This window comes from Pelophylax lessonae (assembly GCF_965119305.1).
Source record: "Pelophylax lessonae genome assembly, chromosome: 1".
NCBI classification, from domain to species: Eukaryota; Metazoa; Chordata; class Amphibia; order Anura; family Ranidae; genus Pelophylax; species Pelophylax lessonae.
In genome coordinates this window covers 705,860,074-705,885,181 of record NC_138768.1, presented here as the reverse complement: position 1 = coordinate 705,885,181, position 25,108 = coordinate 705,860,074, and positions in this window count along the sequence as shown.

Below are 25,108 nucleotides of genomic sequence, written 5' to 3'. Positions count from 1 at the left end.
TATGCACTGTTACTGTAATAATGACACTGGCAGGGAAGGGGTTAACACAGTAAGTGATCAAGGGGTTAAATGTGTACCTAGGTTCGTGTTTCTAACTGTGGGGGGCGTGGCTTGTGAAATGATCACAGAGACATGTGTTCCTATATAGCAGAATCACAGGCGCTCTGTGATCATTGCAGAGAGAAGAACAATCAGCTGTGTTTACAACAGCTGCCCGTCCTTCTCTCTCAGCGGGGAGCGATCGCGGGTGTCAGACATCAATCGGAGCCATCTGCCCCGTGCATCGGCATCCCCGCTGCCGAAAGGGGGCGGGAGCGCACCGGCGGCACGTGCTCGCCCCCTTGCTGCAGGCGCTCGACCGACTTATACCTACTATACGTCGGTTCGTGCAGGAGGGTCGCGAGTCGAGTATAATTTAGGACTAAGTCAGGAAGTGGTTAAAAACAAGCACACTAGGGATTATAGAAATAAATCCCTCAACTTGACAGCAGCTGGGAGAGCAATTTTTTTTTTTCTCAGGACGGTATTCCTAGCTGAGAAAGCACCTCCTCCCCTCCTGAAAACTCCAGGAATATATGACAAAAAAAAAAAATCATAGTAATGGGAAAGAATACAAATGAAAAGGGTTATAATTTAGTAAATATACTGTCATTAAGAGAAATGTAGGGTACTCTGCTCATTGTCTTATGACTATGCTAATTCTGTATTTCTAACCTTCTAGTGTAAATACCATCTGACTAGTTGGTCATCATCAGTGCAGCATAATGAACAAACATCGGGTCTTTTTATCTGTATTTCACATTATTTTACACAAGGGAAGCAATGCAAAGAGAAAAGGATACTTTATCAAAAATATGAAATGTTGGGGTAACATACACTTTTAAAAGCATTTAAAATCTTGCTATCTGAAGGGAGGGTCACATGATCCTAAAATTATCATGCTGGCTAGGGTTCAGTTGTAACTTTTTTACTGCCACCAATGTAACTACTATGTCACTGGCAGTAGCGACATGTAAACAAACTAAGATAAGAGTAACTGTCACTCAAAAAAGTTATCGTGTAGGTGCTAGCAATAAATTTAAGTTAAAAAAAAAAAAAACAATATACATATATATATATATATATATATATATATATATATATATATATATATATTTACACTATATTACCAAAAGTATGATACGCCTGCCTTTATACACACATGAACTCTAATGGCATCCCGGTCTTAGTCCATAGGGCTCAATATTGAGTTGGCCCACCCTTTGCAGCTATAATTGCTTCAACTCCTCTGGGAAGGCTGTCCACAAGATTTAGGATTGTGTCTATGGGAATGTTTGACCATTCTTCCAGAAGCACATTTGTGAGGTCAGGCATTGATGTGAATGAGAAGGCCTGGTTCACAGTCTAAAATCATCATAAAGGTGTTCTATTGGGTTGAGGTCAGGACTCCGTGCAGGCCAGTTAAGTTCCTCCACTATAAAACTTGCTCTTCCATATCTTTATGGACCTTGCTTTGTGCAAGTCCTAGGACTTCCGCTTCTGGTTTACTTCCGGACGCTGTAAGGCGCACCACCAAACAGCGGACCATCTATCTGTGAACTGTCCTGTGACTTTCGGTACAGCACCACCTGGCCACGCTATCTGTGGGACCATTACATCAATCCAATAGAGGACTGATGGAACGGCAATGCCTTTAGGACTGGGGGTACAGCTAAGGTAGCAGAAAGGTAGGGACTTAAAGATTGGTGAGTCACCCTATGATACTCTGGACTTATGACTGTATCTCCGATACCACATGCTGCCCCTGACCACATATGATGACCGTATGGTGCTGTCTGTACATAGTGTCTTACCGTTTGAACTAATATCTACTACTAGGGACTTGTTATCCACCCTTTATTGAACTGGGCTTTCCCAAAACATCATGATCAATCCTTCTTGGTTAATGGACTACGTGTATGCCATTTCACATGTCTGTGTGGCTAGTTCATATGGATTTCTGAGTCTTAGTTCACGAGTGGAATCAAGCCCCTCAAGTTCTTTCACACTCTATAAGACAGTTGCCATAGTCTACAGGACTTAGCGAATGGCTGGAGTCTACTTTGCATCAAGATGAATCTGCACTTTACTCAAAAGCTATATCAAGGGACATTTTACTGGATTTCCAATTGCTTACAGCTTTGTCTATAAATCCTTTTCAGTGTTTCACAGCGTTGCTATGAGTCTACAGGACTTAGTGAATGGCTGGAGTTTACTTTATTTTTCATCAAGATGAGTCTACACTTTACTTAAAAGCTACACTAAGGGACATATTTTTGGATTTCCAATTGTTCATAGTTTTGTTCATGAATCCTTGTCAGTGCTTCACATTGATGCTATGAGTGGAATATTGGAAAGGGGGCAAAATTAGCCCCCCTTTCATATGGGCTGGTGGAAGGGGTTAAAAGAACTTAGGATAATGAGGCCCATAGCTCTCCTCAGCCATTTTCCCGCCAGAAGGAGTTACCAGGCAGTTTAGTGGTTGTTTAGAAAGAACAGGTGGTTGTTAGGCAGTTTAGGTTCTCTCTCTAAGGAATCAGCGAATGAGCCCCCTTCTCCGCCCGCTCACCTCAGCCTATGGGGTGGAGGTTACCTCAGGAAGAAGCATATTTAAGCTGCCTCCCGCCCCTCAGGGGCTCACATCTCTTCAGACCTTCCATCTGGATTTTTCTTTTGCTTGGACTTACCTGCTCCTGGTACCGATTTTCGGTCGAATATGTCCCTCATTCGTCAGCTGCTGGAGCGTGCGGGAGAAGAGGGCGGTGAGGAGTGGCTCCGGAGATATCTGCAGTTACCCAGGACTGTGGAAGCGGTGGAACCTTCGGAGACCGTGTCGGCGGTGGCGGCAGAGGATGTCGGTGGCACTGCAACCGGGTCGGAGTTCACGCCAAGTCAGGTGATGTCGGGCCCGCCGGATGTGGACGCCAGTCACCGGTCGGGTGACGTCGGCGGAGATGCGACGTGGCAAGGCATTTCCGGGGCAGTCGGCCCCGAGAGGAGGAAGCGGACGCCGAGGAGACGGTACTCGCCGGTGGAATCGAGGCGCCCGGCCGGGCGGAGGGCGGAGAGCGCGGACCGGAGAGGACGTCCGGCGGAGGCCGCTGCGGGCCGTAGAAGCGGATCGGCGGGGTCAAGACGGTATGAGCCCACACAAGCAGGAGTCAGAGCTGGAGGGAGGCCGCCTGTTGCTGCCCAAGGTGCGCCCCTCCAGGCCGGCAGCCAGCCATGCATCCCCCATCAAGAGGCACAAGTGGAGGAGTCCGAGCCAGAGGATCCGAATCCCCCCAGAAGACAGGCTGTCCCGGGTGGTGAGTTGCCGGGAGTCAATAGCCCGAATACATTTTTTAAATTGTTCAGAGATTTCTGCCAGAATTCCCCCTTACCAAGAGCAGGGGAAGGGGGGCCAGAGGTTAGTGAGGTGTGGGCGCCCCCTAGTGTGCAAAGTAGAGGTAGTCTTTTTGAAGTGGCTAAAACACAAAATCTCCCCGAATCGGTTCTGAAGGAACCTATGACTTGTACAGTGTCACCCCTTGGTATGCATTTACCGGACTCCTTAAAGGAGCGGATATGGCAAGGGGTTTATATAGATTTATTGTCCCTTTTGCCTTCCTCTAGGGAATTTATGACAAAAGGTGACAAGGAGGAGGAACATGATAGAAAGCGCTTTATCCCTAAGTCTATTTTCAACTGGATTCAGGCTTTCTGCATATACTCCTCTGTTATGTGCGAAAAATTCCCAGAAAAAAGCGTGGGTTTGTTTCATCATGTCGAGATCATTCTCGAAGCTTATAAGGGGTTCGGGGGGGTATCGTGGTTTAACTACGATGTAGCCTTTAGACAAAAGATGGCAGTGCATCCAGGTCTGTCCTGGGGTGCTAAGGATGTGGGACTTTGGTTGGATTTATTTCTCCCCCAGCGGTCCTTTCAGCCCCGGGCAGCACCTGGTGCACAGGTGCCCCAACCAGCAGCTCCCTCGGCTTACAAGCGGGGGATCTGCTTTGCGTTTAATGATGGGCAGTGTCGATGGCCGGGTACTTGTAAATACCGGCACGAATGCACATTCTGCGCCGGTGCTCACCCAGTGGCCAAATGCTTCAGACGAATGGCGGGGGCTCAACAAGGGAGTGTTCCGAAAGGCCCAAACGCCGGTGAAGCTAGCAGAGCTGCTGCCGTGGCTACAAATATACCCCGACCGCTGGAAGGCGGATCTGCTAATTGATGGTTTTAGTCTAGGTTTCCGACTTCCGCTATTTGCGGGTCGGGGGTGTGCTATGGTTAACAATCTGCCATCTGTTGTTGGTATGTCCCATGTGGTGTTTGAAAAGATTAATAAAGAAATAGATGAAGGAAGGTTTGTGGGTCCGTTCTGTTCCCCCCCTTTCGATGACTTTCGGATATCCCCTATAGGTATCGTTCCTAAAAAAGAGCCGAATGCTTTTCGTTTGATCCATCACCTGTCGCATCCGCGGGGTGATTCTTTAAACGATCAGATTGACTTGGACGAGGCATCGGTGCATTATTCGACTTTTGAAGATGCTCTATGTATCGTGAAAGGTTTGGGTAGGGGGGCATTACTGGCAAAGGCGGACATCAAGTCCGCTTTCCGTTTGCTGCCTCTGCATCCTTCCTGTTTCAGCTCTCTAGGTATATTTTTTGAGGGACGATATTATTTTGACAGGTGTCTTCCTATGGGGTGTTCGCTTTCCTGTTTTTATTTCGAGTGCTTTGCCACTTTTTTGGAGTGGGTGGTGACGCAGGTGACAGGTAAGTCCCAGGTAATTCACTATCTGGATGACTTCCTTTTTATGGGGAAAGCGAACACCCCTGATTGTGAGTTCATTCTTAATTCTTTTTTCATACTTTGTGAGGATTTTGGCATCCCATTAGCGGGTGAAAAGACGGTGGGGCCTTGCACCTGTATCGAGTTTTTAGGCATCACCGTGGATTCAAATCTGATGGAATTTCGGCTGCCGCAGGAAAAGATTCGACGGCTGAAAGGTATGTTGTACTTGGTAATGAGAAAAAAGAAGGTATGTTTGCGAGAGATGCAGTCACTTCTGGGGTTATTGGCGTTTGCCTCCAGGGTAATACCTGTGGGTAAGGCTTTTTCCAGGAGACTGTACCTCTCAATATCGGGTTTGAAGTCCCCCTCGGCGCACGTCAGAGTGACGCATGATATGAGGGAGGACATATTGGTATGGCTTCAGTTCCTGCTTCATTTTAACGGTAGAGCCGTTTGGCAAGAGGAGTTTGTTTTGGATTCGGATTTCAGGCTCTTCACTGACGCTGCGGGCTCGGTGGGCTTCGCCGCAATCTGGCGGACCCATTGGTGTGCGGAGCGTTGGTGTGAGAGATGGAGGCGATCTAAATTAATTAAAAACATTGTGTTGCTGGAACTGTTCCCGATTGTGGTGGCGTTGGAGGTTTGGGGTGATTTCTTTAGAAACAGGCGTTTGATGGTTAGTACGGATAACAAAGGTGTTCTGTACGCCATCAATTGCCTGTCCTCTAGGTCTCCGCCGGTTATTGCTTTGCTCAGGTACTTGGTTTCACAATGTTTAAGGTTGAACGTGTGGATTAAGGCTACCCATGTTCCTGGAAAAAGTAATGACCTGGCGGATTCTTTATCTCGTTTCCAGGTTCAGAAATTCTTTCAGCTCCTCCCAGAAGCGGATTCTGTAGGCGTGCCTTGCCCGACTCACCTGTGGGATTTGGTTTAGAGCTGGTGATGGAAAATGTACAGCATTCCTTGGCGCACAGCACTTGGTCGGGCTACCAATCGGCGTTTGCTGTGTGGCTGTCCTTTCTTGCTTCAGTGAACAGCCCTCGGGAGTCCTTCTCAGAGGAGTTGGTCCTGTTTTTTCTGAACTCGCTTTTTGAGAAGGGGTACTCCTGGTCGCATATCAATAAGCTGCTAGCAGGAGTTTCTTTTTTTGTCAAGTTGCGGGGTTATCCGGCTTGCGCGTCTTTTTTCTCAGTCCAACAGGCAATGAAAGGTTACAGGAGGAGAACGGCTCATCCGGATTTGCGTCGCCCTGTCACTTTGGACGTTTTGCAAAGTCTATGTTCAGCAGTGTCGGGTATATGTTTTTCGGCGTATGAAGCCATATTGTTCAGGGCAATTTTTTCTTTGCTGTTTTTCGCGGCGTTGCGAATATCTGAACTGATTCCGGTTCGCGCGGTTGCTGGCTCGGGGCTTAAATTTACAAATGTTTGCTGTACAGCGGACAGAGTAAGTGTGTTTCTGGTCAAATCTAAAACGGATCAGAGGGGTTTGGGACATTGGTGCCACCTACACAGGTTTAGGGGTTCTCCGGTTTGCCCGGTGATGCTGGTTTCAGATTATTTAAGGGTCAGGGAGGGTGATAATGTATATTTCCTGATCCATGCGAATGGTAAGACACTTACTAGATACCAATTTGATTTTGTGTTTCGGAAGTGTTTACAGTCGCTTGGCCTGGGCCAGTTGCGGTTCTCGTCCCATTCATTTCGGATCGGGGCGGCAACTGAGGCGTCAAGGGCAGGTTTGGAGGTGGGATTGATTAAAAACATTGGTAGATGGAAATCAGATTGTTACACCTCTTATGTTCGCCCTAACCTCATTTTTGCTCCTTGCAGGTAATCCATTGCAGGTGTGGATTGTGGGACACTCTTTTGTGTTCTGGGCCCAGCAACGAGCGAGGCAACGGATATATTCCGAAATCCTTGGCTTGGACCAACATCGTTTTCAAGTTTCCTGGTTCAGTAAGAGAGGCATGAGATGGGAGGAGTTATTACCTAGCATGGAGAGTTTGTTTGAATCCCAACCCCCTCCTGACATTCTGGTGGTACACTTGGGGGGGAACGATATAGGAAAAGTGAGAACCCTAGATCTGATTTTTCAAATACGGGACGACCTGCACAGTCTGAAGCTAAGGTTCCCCGAAATGGTAGTGATGTTTTCGGAGATTGTGCACAGGCTGGTCTGGTCGTCCGGTCGTTTGCGTTTTCATGGTAAAATTAAAAAGCGTGTTAATCGTGCTTTGGAAAAGTTTTTGGCACAGGTGAATGTATTATCGTACAGGCACTCGGACTTGGAAGGTGGGGTTCAAGGTCTTTACCGGGGAGATGGCGTTCACCTCTCCGGTATTGGCCTCGACATATTTAATGCAAACTTGGGTTCGTTAATTGAATTGGCCGCGCTTCGGGGGTGTGGTGACAGGCAATGAGGTATTGCCTGTCTTTTGGATGGTGATCAAATTGTTTTGATCTTCTGTGAATGACAACCCGAGTTTTTATGACTGGGTTGGTCTGTTTATTTATATTGATATTTATAAAGATGGTTTATGTTATTTTGAATACCAGTCAATAAAGAAGCCGCGGCCGTTTTTTACCAAAACTATAGTCCGAGTGCCTTATTTATTATATAAAAAAAAAAAAAAAAAAAAAGGGGGTATTGTTTATACAAGTTAAGTTTTAAGATATAAGGTGATATAAGGTAAGTTTAAGATTATCTAATCTCCTTCCTACCATCCCATATTGGAAAGGGGGCAAAATTAGCCCCCCTTTCATATGGGCTGGTGGAAGGGGTTAAAAGAACTTAGGATAATGAGGCCCATAGCTCTCCTCAGCCATTTTCCCGCCAGAAGGAGTTACCAGGCAGTTTAGTGGTTGTTTAGAAAGAACAGGTGGTTGTTAGGCAGTTTAGGTTCTCTCTCTAAGGAATCAGCGAATGAGCCCCCTTCTCCGCCCGCTCACCTCAGCCTATGGGGTGGAGGTTACCTCAGGAAGAAGCATATTTAAGCTGCCTCCCGCCCCTCAGGGGCTCACATCTCTTCAGACCTTCCATCTGGATTTTTCCCCTCCCGCCCTCCCCTGGTTTGTCGCGGCTTCAATAAATTGTCTGGTTTGGGTCACCTCTAGTTATAGAGGGGGACGTGTATTTTTTGTTATATGATGTTGATTATGATAAGGTATGGTGGATGGTGATCAAATTGTTTTGATCTTCTGTGAATGACAACCCGAGTTTTTATGACTGTTTATTTATATTGATATTTATAAAGATGGTTTATGTTATTTTGAATACCAGTCAATAAAGAAGCCGCGGCCGTTTTTTACCAAAACTATAGTCCGAGTCCGAGTGCCTTATTTATTATATAAAAAAAAAAAAAAGGGGGTATTGTTTATTTGGCTGCTAAAGGTCCAGACCCCTTTTTTCAACTTGGCACTTCGTGATTTTAACTGATAATTGCGCGGTCATGCAATGCAGTACCTAAACGAAATTTACGTCCTTTTTTTCCCACAAACAGAGCTTTCTTTTGGTGGTATTTGATCACCTCTGCGCTTTTTATTTTTTGCGATATTAATAAAAAAAGAGCGAAAATTTTGCAAAAAAATGACATTTTCAACTTTGTCTTTTAAAAAATATCCAATATACTCAATTTATGTCATTTTTTTTGGCCAAAATATATTTAGCTACATGTCTTTGACAAAAAAAAAATCAATGAGCGTATTTTTATTGGTTTGCGCAAAAGTTATAGCGTCTACAAACTATGGTGTAAATACTGAAATTTACGAAGCTTTAATTTCTGACTGCCTATCTCATTTCATGAAGTGCTAAAATGGCGGGGCAGTACAAAACCCCCCCAAACTACCACTTTTTGGAAAGTAGACATCCTAAGGAATGTTCTGAGGGGCATGTTGAGCTCATTGAATATTTTATTTTTTTGTCACAGGTGTTTGAAAAATGACAAAAATAATTTTTTTTTTTTTTTTTACACAAAGTTGTCATTGAAATGATATATTGCTCACACATTCCATGGGTATATGTGTAATTACACCCCAAAATATATTCTGCTGCTTCTCCTGAGTACAGGGATACCACATATGTGAGACTTTTTGGGAGCGTAGCTGTGTACGGGAGCCGGAAAACAAATCACCACCATCAGAATTTCAAAGGGCGTACATTTTTCATTGCATTTTCTCACTACCTATAACGGTTTTGGAGGCCCTGAAATGTCAAGATACCACAAAACCCCCCCAAATGACCCCATTTTGGAAAGTAGACACCCCAAGCTGTTTGCTGAGAGGCATGGTGAGTCCATGGAATATTTTATATTTTGCCACAAGTTTCGGGAAAATTACAATTTTTTTTTTTAATTTTTTTTTTTTACACAACGTTGTCACTAAAAGATAAATTTCTCACACATGACATGGGTATATGTGGAATGACACCCCAAAATACATTCTGCCACTTCTCCTGAGTATGGGGATGCCCCATGTGTGAGACTTTTTGGGAGCCTAGCTGTGTACAGGACCGCGAAAACCAATCAACACTCTCAGGTTTTCTAATGGCGTAAATTGTTCATGTCACCTCTGCACTACCTGTCGCAGTTTCGGAGGCCCTAAAATTCCAAAATAGCACAAAACCCCCCCAAATGACCCCATTTTGCAAAGTAGACACCCCAAGCTATTTGCTGAGAGGCATGGTGAGTCCATGGAATATTTTATATTTTGCCACAAGTTCCGGGAAATATATATATATATATATATATATTTTTTTTTTACACAAAGTTGTCAGTAAATGATATATTGCTCACACATGCCATGGGTATATGTGAAATGACACCCCAAAATACATTCTGCTGCTTCTCCTGAGTACAAGGATACCCCATGTGTAAGACTTTTTTGCAGTCTAGCCGCGTACAGGACCCGGAAAACCAATCTGCACCTTCTGGCTTTCTAAGGGCGTAAATTGTTGATCTCACTCCTTACTACCTATCACACTTTTGAAGTCCATAAAAGGCCAAGATGGCACAAAACCCCCCCAAATGACCCCATTTTGCAAAGTAGACACTCCAATCTATTTGCTGAAAGGCATGGTGAGTATTTTGCAGCTCTCATTTTTTTTGGAAAATGAAGAAAAAACAGGAAAATGCATTTTTTTTCCTCTTTTTTCAATTTCCAAAACTTTGTGACAAAAAGTGAGATCTGCAAAACACTCAACATGCCTCTCTGCAAATAGCTCAGGGTGTCTACTTTCCAAAATGGGGTCATTTGGGGGGGTTTTGTGCTATCTTGGAATTTTAGGGCCTCCGAAACTGTGATAGGTAGTCAGGAGTGAAATCAACAATTTACGCCCTTGGAAAGCCTGAAAGTGGAGGTTGGTTTTCGGGGTCCTGTACTCGGCTAGACTGCAAAAAAGTCTCACACATGGGGTATCCCTGTACTCAGGAGAAGCAGCAGAATGTATATTGGGGTGTCATTTCACATATACCCGTGGCATGTGTGAGCAATATATCATTTACTGACAGCTTTGTGTAAAAAAAAAAAATATATATATATATATATATATTTCCCGGAACTTGTGGCAAAATATAAAATATTCCATGGACTCACCATGCCTCTCAGCAAACAGCTTGGGGTGTCTACTTTCCAAAATGGGGTCATTTGGGGGGGTTTTGTGCTATCTTGGAATTTTAGGGCCTCCGAAACTGTGATAGGTAGTCAGGAGTGAAATCAACAATTTACGCCTTTGGAAAGCCTGAAAGTGGGGACTGGTTTTCGGGGACCTGTACTCGGCTAGACTGCAAAAAAGTTTCACACATGGGGTATCCCTGTACTCAGGATAAGCAGCAAAATGTATTTTGGGGTGTCATTTCACATATACACATGGCATGTGTGAGCAATATATCATTTAGTGACAACTTTCTGTAAAAAAACAACAAAAAAAAAAGAAATAATAATTTTCCCGACACTTGTAGCAAAATATAAAATATTCCATGGACTCACCATGCCTCTCAGCAAATAGCTTTGGGTGTCTACTTTTCAAAAAGGGGTCATTTGGGGGGTGTTTGAACAGTCCCGGCATTTTACGCTCAATCTTAGCCACACATCACCCACTCTTCTAACCACTTGAAAACCAAGCCTTTTCTGTGCCTTTTTGTTTACATGAAAAAATATTTTTTTTTTACTAGAAAATTACTTTGAACCCCCAAACATTATATATTTCTTTAAAGCAGAGGCCCTATAGAATAAAATGGTGGATGTTGCAATTTTTTTTGTCACACGGTATTTGCGCACAGATTTTCCAAACGCAATTTTTGCGAAAAAAATACATTTTTTTTAAATTTATTGCACAAATACACTATATAATTCCAATTTGTTTGGTAAAATTTAAAAGATGATCTTATGCCGAGTTCATAGACACCTGACATGACATGCTTTAAAAATTGCGCACACCTGCGCAGCGGCAAAAACGTACGTACATTTTTAAAAACCTTTAAAAGTCTCTACAGGTTACCACTTTAGACTTACAGAGGAGGTCTACTGCAAGAATTACTGCACTCGATCTGGCGATCGCGGCGATACCTCACATGCATGCTGAAATTGCGGTTTACATATGACACTAGACCAACGCGTGCGTGTGCCATTGCGCGCAAGCACGGGGGAAAGGGGGCGGAGCTCGATTTTTTTTTTTTTTTTTTTTTTTTGCTCTTTTATGTTATTTTGACACCTTTCCTTTAATTTTTTTTTTTAAATCATTTTTATTGCTATCACAGTGAATTTAGATATCCCCTATGATAGCAATCGGTAGTGACAGGTACTCTTTTTTTTAAAAATTGGGGTCTTTTATACTCTAGATCTCTCCTCTGACCTTAATGCTTCTGACCACGCCAAAATTGGTGTGATAAAATACTTTCCCAATTTCCCAATGGCCCTGTTTATTTCTGGCGAAAAAGAAGTCATGAAATGCTCGTAGCCTCCGGCATCTTAGGCCATAGAGATGATTGGAGCCATTCTAATCTTCAATTAGCTCTATGGTTAGATAACTGAACCACCGGCTGCACTCTCGGGTTAACCGGTGGGACAGGAGAGCCCGAGAAAAACCACGGAAGGCTGCGGAAGGCGGCGGTGGGGGGGGGAGGCCCCTCCCACTGCATGTAAAAGCAGTCTAGCGGCCAATTACCTGCTAGGATTGCTTTTACATGTAAGCCGACCGCTGGCTGTAAAAAACGATACCAAGATGATGCCTAAATCTGCAGGCATCATCCTGGTATAACCACTCAAAGTCCAGCAACGTACCAGTACATTGCTAGTCCTTGTTTGGCATATAGGTTTTTTTTTTTTTCATGCAGCCTGTGGGCTGAACGGAAAAAAAGAGAACCTATCAGAAATCAGCACAAGAATAATGCGTAGTATTACTCATCATTAACCGCCCAAACAACCACCCACTGAATTTAATGATGGGTATACACGGCACTATCCACGTATACCAAAATAGGATTTTAACTGCAGTGCTGAAATCAGAAAATCACCACAGCTGCTATCAGCAAAGGTATCCATATATGCTGAGCGCAAACACTGTTTGTGTCAGAATATATAAAATCAATGCGTGGTAGCCGACGAGTACCTGCAAGAGAAACAGGTCACAAAAGAATGAAAAAACAAAGTACATTAAAAAAAGTACATTAGGAAGAGTAGGACATATAAAATGACTGACAACAACAAAAGTTTTTGGATTCTCATCATTAACCGCCCAAACAACCACCCACTGAATTTAATGATGGGTATACACGGCGCTATCCACGTATACCAAAATAGGATTTTAACTGCAGTGCTGAAATCAGAAAATCACCACAGCTGCTATCAGCAAAGGTATCCATATATGCTGAGCGCAAACACTGTTTGTGTCAGAATATATAAAATCAATGCGTGGTAGCCGACAAGTACCTGCAAGAGAAACAGGTCACAAAAGAATGAAAAAACAAAGTACATTAAAAAAAAGTACATTAGGAAGAGTAGGACATATAAAATGACTGACAACAACAAAAGTTTTTGGATTCTCATCATTAACCGCCCAAACAACCACCCACTGAATTTAATGATGGGTATACACGGCGCTATCCACGTATACCAAAATAGGATTTTAACTGCAGTGCTGAAATCAGAAAATCACCACAGCTGCTATCAGCAAAGGTATCCATATATGCTGAGCGCAAACACTGTTTGTGTCAGAATATATAAAATCAATGCGTGGTAGCCGACGAGTACCTGCAGGAGAAACAGGTCACAAAAGAATGAAAAAACAAACAAAGGACATTTAAATGTACAGTAAGAAGAGTAGAAGGACATATAAAATGACTGACACAACAACAGTTTTTGGATCCTTTTATTTTTCTTTCTAACTGTTTCTTCATGTCTTGATTTGGGAGGGACTGCGATCTTCTGCGATCTTCTCTTCCAGCTTGGGTCTCTCAAAATGTCGATGGACATCCAACATCCTTCGAGACCCTGTGTTTGTGTGCCCTACACTGTGTCGTGCTGTACCCTACACTAATACTCCACTAGTGTATGGTAGCGCTCAAAACATTCCCCGATGCAGAGACCAGGTTGGTCAGGACATTTGGGACAATAATAACGGGTGTCACGCCTAAATCCGCGCCTGCGACAGACACGACATCTTCTTTGGGGCCATCTTTGGGTAGGGGTACTCGGGAGGGCATAAGGAAAATGCCTCTCATGCAGCCGGCTCACTGCATCTGGAAGGGGAAGTTGGGCAGGCATGCCTCCTGGGTACAGGTAGGCAAGGATGATCTCTTCCTGGAATTCCCGGAAAGATCCAGTTCGTCCTGACGCCTTGTATAGGACAAAGGCGTTCAGCATCGCCAATTGGAATAAATAAACAGACACTTTTTTGTACCAGCGTCTGGCTTTACGGGCAACTAAATACGGCGCCAAAATCTGGTCGTTAAGGTCCACCCCTCCCATGTTAAGGTTATATTCGTGGACACAGAGGGGTTTCTCCACAACGCCAGTTGCCGTAGTGATTTGGATTGTCGTGTCTGCGTGAAGGGAGGACAGAACATAAACATCCCGTGTATCCTTCCACTTCACCGCAAGCAATTTGTCCGTTTTCAAGCAGGCTCTCGCCCCCCGACTAAGACGGGAATCTACAAGCCGTTGGGGGAAGCCCCGGCGATTAGGTCGCACGGTGCCACATGCGCCAATTTGTAATTCGAGCAGGTGACTAAATAGTGGCACGCTTGTATAAAAGTTGTCCACGTACAAATGGTACCCCTTTCCGGATAAGGGTGACACCAAGTCCCAAACGATCTTACCGCTGCTCCCTATGTAGTCTGGGCAGTTGGGGGGCTCCACACAGCTATCTTTTCCCTCATAGACCCGGAAACTAACTGTATAGCCTGTGGCCCTGTCACACAATTTATACAGTTTGACCCCGTATCTGGCACGCTTGCTGGGGAGGTACTGTTTCATAGCAAGGCGGCCAGTAAATTTAATCAGGGACTCGTCAACGCAGACAACTTGTTCGGGGGTAAACAAGGCTGCAAACCGCTGATTGAAGTGGTCTATGAGGGGCCGAATTTTGTGGAGCCGATCGTATGCAGGGTCTCCCCGAGGACGACAGATTTCATTGTCGCTGAAATGCATTAATCGCAGAATTTGCTCATATCTCGCCCTGGACATGGAGGCAGAGTACATGCGCATATGGTGAAGTGGGCTAGTGGACCAATATAGCCGCAATTCACTCTGTTTAGTTATGCCCATGTGGAGGGAAAGGCCCAGAAAGATCTTAAATTCGGAAACCGTTAAAGGTTTCCAGCCGAATTGTCTGGCAAGGGGCGAATTTGGGTTGGCGGCGATAAATTGTTGAGCATATAAATTTGATTGATCCACAATAGATCTGAAAAGATCTTCCGTGAAGAACAGCTCAAAAAAGTTCAGGGGCGTAAAACCAGCTGTCTCCACGTGGATTCCAGGTTGGGCGGTGAATGGGGGAAGTACTGGCGCTGTAGTATCAGTGGGTTGCCAATTAGGAAATGCCAGCGCATCAGGGAGGGCACTATGGGCTCTACGGGCCTGTCTTCGAATACGCGGTGGCTGCGGGCCACTACTTGTGCTAGCCACCGCACCAGCTTCAACTGCACTTAGGGGACTCGCCACGTCACCAGGTCTTACTGCAGTGCTGGTTGTACTAGGTCCAGGGTGTACTAGGCCGCTGGCGCTTGCCAGGTCGCCAGAAGGATGAGCGGCACTAGTACCCACACTCTGCTCCATACGAGCACCCTGCGATTCCTGCATCTCAACAACACCAGAATGGGGTCGGGTACGCCTGGGTCTAACAGGGACCCATCTGTCGTCGGAGCTATCTGTCAGGGAGCCGCTGCTGTCATTTGGTTCGTATACTGACCCTGATTCTGCCGGTGAGGCTTCCCCATCGCTCTCACCTGGCATGGTCATTATACTGTAAATAGCTTCATCACTGTACGAACGTTTAGACATTTTGGTAACTAAATTTACCCGTACAGTGATGCGACTCACAGGTAATAAAAGCACCTGGTTGTCGAAGATTATTTCAAGCGCTACCAAAAAAACTGCTAATGCTAGCAGGGATCAGGCCTGACTCTGCTAACACAGCGGTTTTGTGTCTTGTGTTTTTTTGTAAGTGACAGTAATCTGTTGATTACTACACTTACCTGGGTGAAAGGGTTAAACGCAGGTGCTGGCAGGAATCAGTGCTGATCGTGCAAACACTGCGTTTTGGGAACCCTAAACTATGGGGGCGCTAGTATAGCTCTGATCAGATCAGATATTGATCTGTTCAAACACTATACTAGAAATGGAAGTGTAGGTGCGTGCGTGCGTGTGTGTGTGGCAATCAAGGGGTTATTTCTAAACTATGCGCTGGGGATCTGGGGGGGGTGGCGGGGACCCTAAACCTCCTTTGGGAAAGAAACTAGCTAGCTAGCGCAACCTCAAGTCACAATGACACCAATACAAAATACAGTAAAAACAGTATATTATGTGTGTATTAGTGCTAATGTGACAGAGGGTGTAGGGGTTAACGGGATGTGATCAGGGGGGGATCAGGGGTTTAAATCTTTATTGGAAGGGGCTGGCGGGTATCCTAAGGATAAAAGGAACGGTGGCAAGCGCTAAACCTGGTCACAAGTCACACTTATACAGGTATATAGAAAATGCTATATACTGTATACAGTGTGCGTTGTGGCAGGGGGTGTAGGGGTGATCAGGGGGGGATCAGGGGATTAAATCTTTATTGGGCGGGTGGGGGGGACCCTAAACCTGCTTGGGACACAAACTTAGTCGCCTGCGCTAATTCTGATCACAATCACACTAATACAAAAATACAAAAACACAGTATATTACGTTTGTATTAGTGCTGATGTGACAGAGGGTGTAGGGGTTAACTAGCGGTGATCAGGAGGGGATCAGGGGGGATCAGGGGCTCAAATCTTTATTAGGGGGGGGTGGCGGGTAATTCAAGTGGAAAAGGGGGGGTCGCAAGCGCTAGACCTGACCACAAATCACACTTATACGGGTATATAGCAAAATGCTATATACTGTATACGGTGTGTGTTATGGCAGGGGGTGTAGGGGTGATCAGGGGGGGGTCAGGGGCTTAAATCTTTATTGGGCGGGTGGCGGGGACCCTAAACCTTCTTGGGACAGAAACTTAGTCGCCTGCGCTAATTCTGATCACAATGACACTAATACAAAAATACAATAACACCGTATATTGCGTTTGTATTAGTGCTGATGTGACAGAGGGTGTAGGGGTTAACGGCGGTGATCAGGGGGGGTTCAGGGGGGATCAGTGGGTTAAATCTTTATTAGGGGGGGGTGGGGGGTAATTTGAGTGGAAAAGGGGGGGTCGCAAGGGCTACACCTGTTCACAAATCACACTTATACAGGTATATAGGTATATGCTATATGCTGTATATAGTGTGTGTTGTGTCAGGTGCTGTAGGGGTTAATTGGGGGGGCGATCGGGGGTGAAATGTGCCTATCTAGCTGTGTGTGATGTGCTTGGTGCAATTACTCACAGTAAGATGTGCTCTCCTCTCACGCTGGATCCAAAAAGACCGTTGGGAGGGGAGGGCACATCTCCTCTAAGCCTGTGTTTACATTTCACAGGCTTAGAGGGAGATCTGATTGGGCAGGACCGATCAACAGGTCCAGACCAAAAATGATTGGCCTGGACCTGATGACTGATCGGTTCTGAACCCAATCGAGTCATCGGCGGCGGCGGCGGGCGCGGGAGCGCGCACAGGGCCGGCAAAAAGTGCTGACGTAGGCCTACGTCAGTTTGTCTGGCCGGGGCTGAGCGCCGACGTAGATCGTCGTGCGCCGGTCGTTAAGTGGTTAAGATATAAGGTGATATAAGGTAAGTTTAAGATTATCTAATCTCCTTCCTACCATCCCATAAGAGAGTGTGTGTAAATGGGGCCTGTTTTATGTGCTTGTCTAGACAACATTTACTTCTTGTGTTTCTCCACTGGGTGTCAGGGTGGTATTTTTTACTTCATTTTTTTGAAAATTTTTACCTTTTGCCAGTACTTCAATAAAATTTGTATTCATTTACATCGTTGATAGTCCTCTTTTGCAACTTTTCCTCCAGGAGTACCCGCTCATGGGGGGATCTCTTTGAACTTACATCTTTACAGGTTCATACAGTTGTTGAGGCACCTGGTCCCACTGAACGGAGTGGTGATTTATTATAGTAGTACCACTATTCCCCTTTAAAGCGGAGTTCCGGGCACAGATGTAATTTTTTACTAAACATACCCCCGGGACAGTCAGGGCTAGCACATTCCACAATGGCTAGCCTCTGATCTGTCCCGGTTCGCACTTACCTTTTAGAAGAAATACTTACTTATAAAATTTCTTCCACAGCTTTTCCATCTCTCTTGTGGGCAGGTGAAGCCAGCGCGGTCCTCTTCTGTGTCTTCTTCCGCGTCTTCTTGTCCCAGAATGCGCCGCACCGGCCCCTCTCGTCACTTCCGGTGCGGCGCTGCATTCCTCCACAGCTTCTGGGCATGCCCAGAAGCTGTTTAGCAGGGGAATGCGGCGTCGCCCGGAAATGACGTGCGGGGCCGGTGCCGTTGCATTGATTCCTGGGAGCTATGACGTTCAGCTCCCAGGAATCATAGCGAGACAGGAAGTGACGGGGTGAGCCGCGGCTCCGAGGGAGGAAGTACTCTGAGGTGAGTATCTTCGATCTTCAATTACAAGGTGAGTAAACAAAAAAAAAAAAAAATAACTATCCAATTCCTTTTCAGGTCAGGTCTACCTAGCGGAGGGGCACAAAAAAAAATATCGTTTTTGTGCCCGGAACTCCGCTTTAATGGTTATAGGGTTTGAATGGATTGTGGACTTTACATGCTTTTACTTCTTAGGGTCTGGGTACTGCCCTGAAGGACATGGATCAAAAAAAAATGCAAAATGATTTTTTATCATGCTTAAAGTGCAACCAAAAAAATTAAAAATCCCTTTAAATATAGTGCCTGGGGGGTCCTCTTAATGTGCCTGTAATATGGTGCATCTGTAGCATGTATAGATTGCCACAGCAAAAAGGAAATTTCTAAAGAAAAAAAATGAGTAAAATCCCATTTAACCACTTCCCTACCAGCATATAGGAAAACTACTTGAGAGGAACACTCTCTCCCTCCGGACGGACATCATATGATGTCCGCCCATTCTCCCTGCTCTCCTGCACCCCCCGGGGGGCGCGCAGTGCCACGATCAGGAAAGTGGCGTGTCCCTTGGGACATAGCCCATCCCTGATCGGTGTAAAGATCCATTAAAAAAATGGCTCTTTACCATGTGACCGGTTGTGTCCAATCACAGCCGGCCACATGCACTGTCTTCGTGCACCCCGCTCGATCGGCGATCGGGGATAAACGGCAATCGGGGATGGAGAGTATCATTCTGACACAGTCTATCCCCGTTCAGGGTAAAGAGCCAATGAAATTGGCTCTTTACCATGTGACCGGCTGTGTACAATCACAGCTGGTCACAGAATGTCAACAAAAAACCACGGTAACATGCTGTTACCGTGTTCTCCTCCTCACACACCAATCCTGCGTGAGGAGGAGATTGCGGTAACAGCTAGTTACTGATTACAGTCCACACTAAAACACACTGATTGCACCCCCCCCCTCAATAAAGAGGACCTGTCACTAGGTCATCAAAGTACCTGTCACTAGCCCGTCAAAGTACCTGTCACCAGCCCATCACAGTACCCGAGTACCTGTCACCAGCCCATCAGGTACTCTGATGACTGGTACTCAGGTACTCTGATGGGCTGGTGACAGGTACTCGGGTAGTCTGATGGACTGGTGACAGGTATTCGGGAACACTGATGACAGGTACTCGGGTACTCTGATGACAGGTACTCGGGTACTCTGAGTACCTGTCATCAGAGCACCTGAGTACCTGTCACTAGCCCATCAGAGTACCAGAGTACCTCTCTGTATCCCATCAGAGTACCCAAGTACCTGTCTCCAGCCCAGAGTACCTGAGTACCTGTCTCCAGCCCAGAGTACCAAGTACCTGTCTGCAGCCCAAAGTACCTGAGTATTTGTCTCCAGCCCCGAGTACTTGAGTACCTTTCTCCAGCCCAGAGTGCCCGAGTACCTGTCTCCAGCCCATCAGAGTCCCCAAGTACCTCTCTGCAGCCCCTCAGAGTACCCGAGTACATGTCATCAGCGTACCCAAGTAGCTGTCACCAGCCCATCAGAGTACCCACGTACCTGTTATCAGAGTACCCGGGTACTTGTCACCAGCCCTTCAGAGTACCCGAGTACCTATCTGCAGCCCATCAGAGTACCCGAGTACCTGTCTCCAGCCCATCAGGGTATTTGAGTACCTATCTGCAGCCCAATAGAGTACCTGAGTACCTGTCTGCAGAACATCAGAGTACCCGAGTACCTGTCTCCAGCCCATCAGGGTATTTGAGTACCTATCTGCAGCCCAATAGAGTACCCGAGTACCTGTCTCCTGCCCAGAGTACCCAAGTACCTGTATTCAGCCCAGAGTGCTCGAGTACCTATCTGCAGCCCATCAGATTACCCGAGTAGCTGTCTCTAGCCCATCAGACTACCCAAGTACCTCTCTGAAGCCCATCAGAGTACCCGAGTACCTTTTAGAAGCAGATCAGTGAACCTGAGTACCTGTCTGCAGCCCATCAGAGTACCTGAGTACCTATCTGCAGCCCATCAGAGTACACAAGTACCTGTCTCCAGCCCATCAGGGTATTTGAGTACCTATCTGCAGCCCAATAGAATACCTGAGTACCTGTCTGCAGACCATCAGAGTACCCGAGTACCTGTCTCCAGCCCAGAGTACCCTAGTACCTGTCTTCAGCCCAGAGTGCCCGAGTACCTATCTGCAGCCCATCAGATTACCCGAGTACCTGTCTCTAACCCATCAGAGTACCCAAGTACCTCTCTGAAGCCCATCAGAGTACCCGAGTACCTTTCTGATGCCGATCAGTGTACCTGAGTACCTGTCTGCAGCCCATCAGAGTACCTGAGTACCTATCTGCAGCCCATGCCTCCTAGATTATGTTTTGGGGTGTTTGCTTTCCAAAATGGGGTCATTTTGTGGGTAATTTGATTGTCCTGGTGCTCCAGGGCATTCAAAAGTGTGATTGGTTGTAATGAAATTATTTGTGTAATTTATGCTCCTAGAACCCCTGACAGTGCTCCTTGCATGTTGGGTCTCTGTATGTGGCTATGCTGTGACAAAGTCTCCCATATGTGGTATCACCTTACTCAGGAGGAGTAGCAGAATGTAATTTGGGGTGTAATTTTTGCTATGTACATGCTATGTGCTAGAAATATCTTATAAATTGACAACTTTGTGTAAAAAAAAAAAATATTTTTCATTTTCTTTCCGCATTTTCCAAAAACTTGTGGAAAGAAATGACAAGTTCAAAAGACTCATTACGCCTCATAGAATATACGTGTAAAAGTCTTACACATGTGGTATTGCCATAGTTAGGAGGAGTAGCAGAATGTATTTTGGGGTGTAATTGCAAGTATGCATATACTGTGTGTGAGAAATGACTTGTTATTATGACAATTTTTGTGTTAAAAATTAAATTATTTCTTCATTTTCCCAAGAATTGTGGGAAAAAAATTACAACTTCAAAAAACTCCCCTTTCCTCTTACTAAATACCCTGGAATATCTACTTTCCATAAAGGGGTCATTTGGGGGGTATTTGTACTGTCCTGACATTTCAGGGCCTCAAGAAATGAGGCCGTACATCAGGTGTGATTACGTGTGATCAATTTTCTTTTTTTTCAAATATTTTATTTATGCCAAGAAAAGAACAAACAAGGTCAAATGAATACAACTTACATCAGTGATAAACCAATAGTAGTAATGTGCACCTATATGGGTGCCCTAATAACAGTATACCAAACCTTACATATCAGAACAAGGCAGCAGCCACGGCTGGGGCCGAGGCCCATGAAACACTTGCAAGCAATGTTCAACAGGATTAGGTTGCTGCCGAGACTACGATATCTATTTCGTCTTCTCCTTGATTTTCTAAAGTAAGGAAAGAAAGAGAAAAAAAAAAAAACAAAAAAAAACAAAAAAAACAAAACAGAAAAAGAAAAAAGAAAAAGATAAGCAAACAAACAAACAACATACCAAAAAAAAAAAAAAAAAAAAAAAAAAAAAGGAAGGGGGAAAATGGACGCATGTGGTCATGATACATATATTATGTGCACCATTCATTTTCTCATTATGCACTTGAAACAGCGGCCTTTGCCGGGCACAATAAGTTTCGCCCCTGTTCCGAAAGCATAAAAAGATTCCACGGCCCCCATGTTTTATTATATGATTCCTTTTTAAGTTGTGCAGAGAGGCGTAGGTCTTCCATTTTATTCACTTCTTCAATTTTGCGAATACAATCACTAATTGTTGGAGGAAAGTGTGACTTCCAAAACAGAGGGATACAGGACTTAGCTGCGTTCAGAATGTGGAATAAGATCGATCTCTTATACTTCTCAAGAGGGATGGTAGAGACATGTAGCAAGAAAAAAGCGGGGTTGTTCGGGATCTCCCAATCAGTGAACTCTTGAATTAAGGCACTTACGTCACTCCAGAAACGAGATAGCCGTGAACAGGACCAGAAAATATGCAATACTGTACCCAGTTCCTCCTTGCATCTCCAGCAGCGGTCTGAGTTATTCGGGGAGAACTTGTGAAGCAAGAAAGGGACTCGATACCATCTCATGAGGAGTTTATAATTAATCTCCTGGATCTTAGTACAAACAGGAATCTTTAAAGCCAACGTAAATATATTGCGTTCCTGCTTCGCTGTGAATTTATAATTCAGGTCTCTCTCCCATTTTTCCAGACAGGGCAAGCGTCTGTCTGCTGACGTCAGAGACAATAAGTAGTAAACCTTAGATAACAGTCTAGGTAGGAGCTCCATACCTGAGCAATATTCTTCAAATAGCGTAAGGTCTCTACTTAATGTCTCCGGATTTGGCAATGAATATAAAAAATGGTTCAATTGTATGGCGCTCCAAAAAGGAAGTCTAAAAGGCCCCTGTGGGTCAGTGAGCTGTGTGATAGTAACCCAGCTGCCATCCCGCAAAAAGTGTGCTGCCTGAAAAAATCCCCTTTTTTTCAAATCCCGTAGTGGGCGATCCAATATACCAGGCATAAAAGCTGGGTTGCCCAAAACCGGGGTCAAGGGAGAGTCAAATGTGGTCAACATTGGGCATTTCATAAGTAAGGATGAGACCCTCAAGGTTGGTCCAATCGTTGGATGTTGTAAAAGGTCTCGAGAAAGCGAGGTACTGCACCACGGTGCCCCACCCAGGTCTACTTCTGACTGTAGTTGCTCAATGTGTACCCACAGCTTAAGGCTAGAATGACGTCTCCAGTCAATGATTCTACTCAAATGTATTGCCTGATAATATCTGAGAATATCCGGTAAGGCCAGGCCTCCTGTTAACTTTGGCCGGGATAATTGGGCACGAGAGATACAAGGTTTTTTGTTAGCCCATACGAAACTAATGAATAAAGAGTGAACTCTTTTAAAAAAAGAGGAAGGAATGGTAGTGGGTAAGGCTTGAAGTAGGTAGAGCAGCTTAGGAAGTATGCACATCTTTAAAAGGTTGCACCTCCCGAACCACGAGTGCAAACCCTGGTTCCATCCTTCTAGAAGTACGCGGATGCGATCTAATAGAGGGGGAAAGTTGACCATATATGTTGCAGACAGATCGGGTGGGATGTAAGTACCCAGATATTGGAGGGCTGTGTCAGTCCATCGAAATGGTAAATTGTCTTTGAGCTGATGGAGCAGATCTGGAGGTAGTCCAATGCCCATAGCTTCGGACTTACCATAATTTATTTTTAAGTTGGATAGCCTACCATATATATCAAATTCACGCAGGAGGTTTGGGACGGAGATCATTGGTTTAGTCAGAGAAAATAGTAGGTCATCCGCATATGCAGAGACCTTATGTTCGGTGTTCCCTGCACATATTCCGGAGATGTCTGGATTAAGACGGACTTTGCACAGGAAAGGCTCCATGGATAAGGCAAAGAGTAAAGGAGAGAGCGGGCAACCCTGGCGCGTTCCGTTAGCTATCCGAAATGGTTCAGACAAAAGCCCATTGGCCTTTACTTGTGCGGAAGGATCAGAGTAGATTTGAGATATCCATGAGATCATGTTAATTCCTAGACCAATATAGCGGAGGACCGAAAACATATACCGCCAATCTACTCGGTCAAACGCCTTTTCCGCGTCTGTACTAAGGAAGATGCTAGGCGTAGTGGTCTTAGATGCAATATGTACCAGATTAAGTACCTTGGTGGTATTATCCCTGGCTTCTCTGGTTGGGATGAATCCCACCTGGTCCAAATGTACCAGAGAACCCAGATGAGGTGAAAGCCGTGAGGCCAAGAGTTTGGTAAGGATTTTTAGGTCAGTATTTAAGAGTGATATGGGGCGATAACTGCTGCAGGCTGCCGGGTCCTTCCCCTCTTTTGGGATGAGTGAAATATGTGCCTTCAAAGTATCATGATGTAAGGAAGCACTGGATCATTTTCAATGATTGGCATAATAGCTTGTAGACTCTTTAACTTTCACACAGACTAAATAATATCCACTAATTTGGGTTCTTTTTACCAAAAATATGTAGTAGTATAAATTTTGGCCCAAATTTATGAAAAAAAATTGTATAATAGAAACTAAAACAAAATGTTTTTTTTTTCAAAATTTTCGCTCTTTTTTCACTTATATCGCAAAAAAATAAAATATCCAGTGGTAATTAAAAACTACCAAAAGAAAGCTCTATTTGTGTGAAAAAAAAATGATAAGAAATTGATTGGGTACAGCGTTATATGAGTAATTATCATACAAAGTGTGAGAGCGCTGAAAGATGAAAATTGGTTTGGGCAGGAAGGGGGTGTAACTGTGCTGTATGGAAGTGGCTAAAATGACTCACCGTTACAATTGCCGGCCCCTGGCTATTAAAAAAATGAAAGAAAAAAAAAACGGCATGGGCCCCCCCCCCCCCCCCCAAATCCATACCAGACTCTTATCTGGACACGCAGCCTGGTAAGTCAGGAAAGTGGGGGGGGGGGTGAGGGAGCACCCACCCCCTCCTGAGCCATGGGTAGGGGTACGATGTACTCAATACCCATTCACATGGGGGGAGGTGGGATCTTAACAAGGGGGCGTCCAGATTCCGATAAGTCCCCACCCGCAGACCCCAACAACTACAGAACAGGGAAGTTGGAAAGAGGCCCTTGCCCCTATCAATATGAGCCCCCTGCCCAGAGCACCCCCTCCCCCATGTTGAGGGCATTTAGCTTGGTATGGCTCAGGAGGGGGAGAGGCGCTCCTTGTCCCCTCTTCTTTTCTGACCTGTCAGGCTGCGTGCCTGGGTAAGGGAATTTTGGGGGGGGGACCTCACGCCGTTTTTTTTTCTTAATTTTTAAATAGCCAGGGAGGAGGTAATTGTAACCACAAGTGATTTTAAATGGGATTTGACTTTGAGTTTTTTTTCTTTAGAAATGTTATTATTGCTGTAACATGTTTAATGCATGCTACAGATGTGCCACTTTACGGGCACATTAAGGGGGACCACCAGGCACTATATTTAAAGGAATTTTTTTTTTAACCTGCACTTTTTTTTTTTGCTCAGCTGTCAGCGGGGAAACCCATTGAGAGCTGATGACTTATCGGTTGTTAAGGACACTCGGCCCTGCTCCTTAACAACCAGCCTATACTGC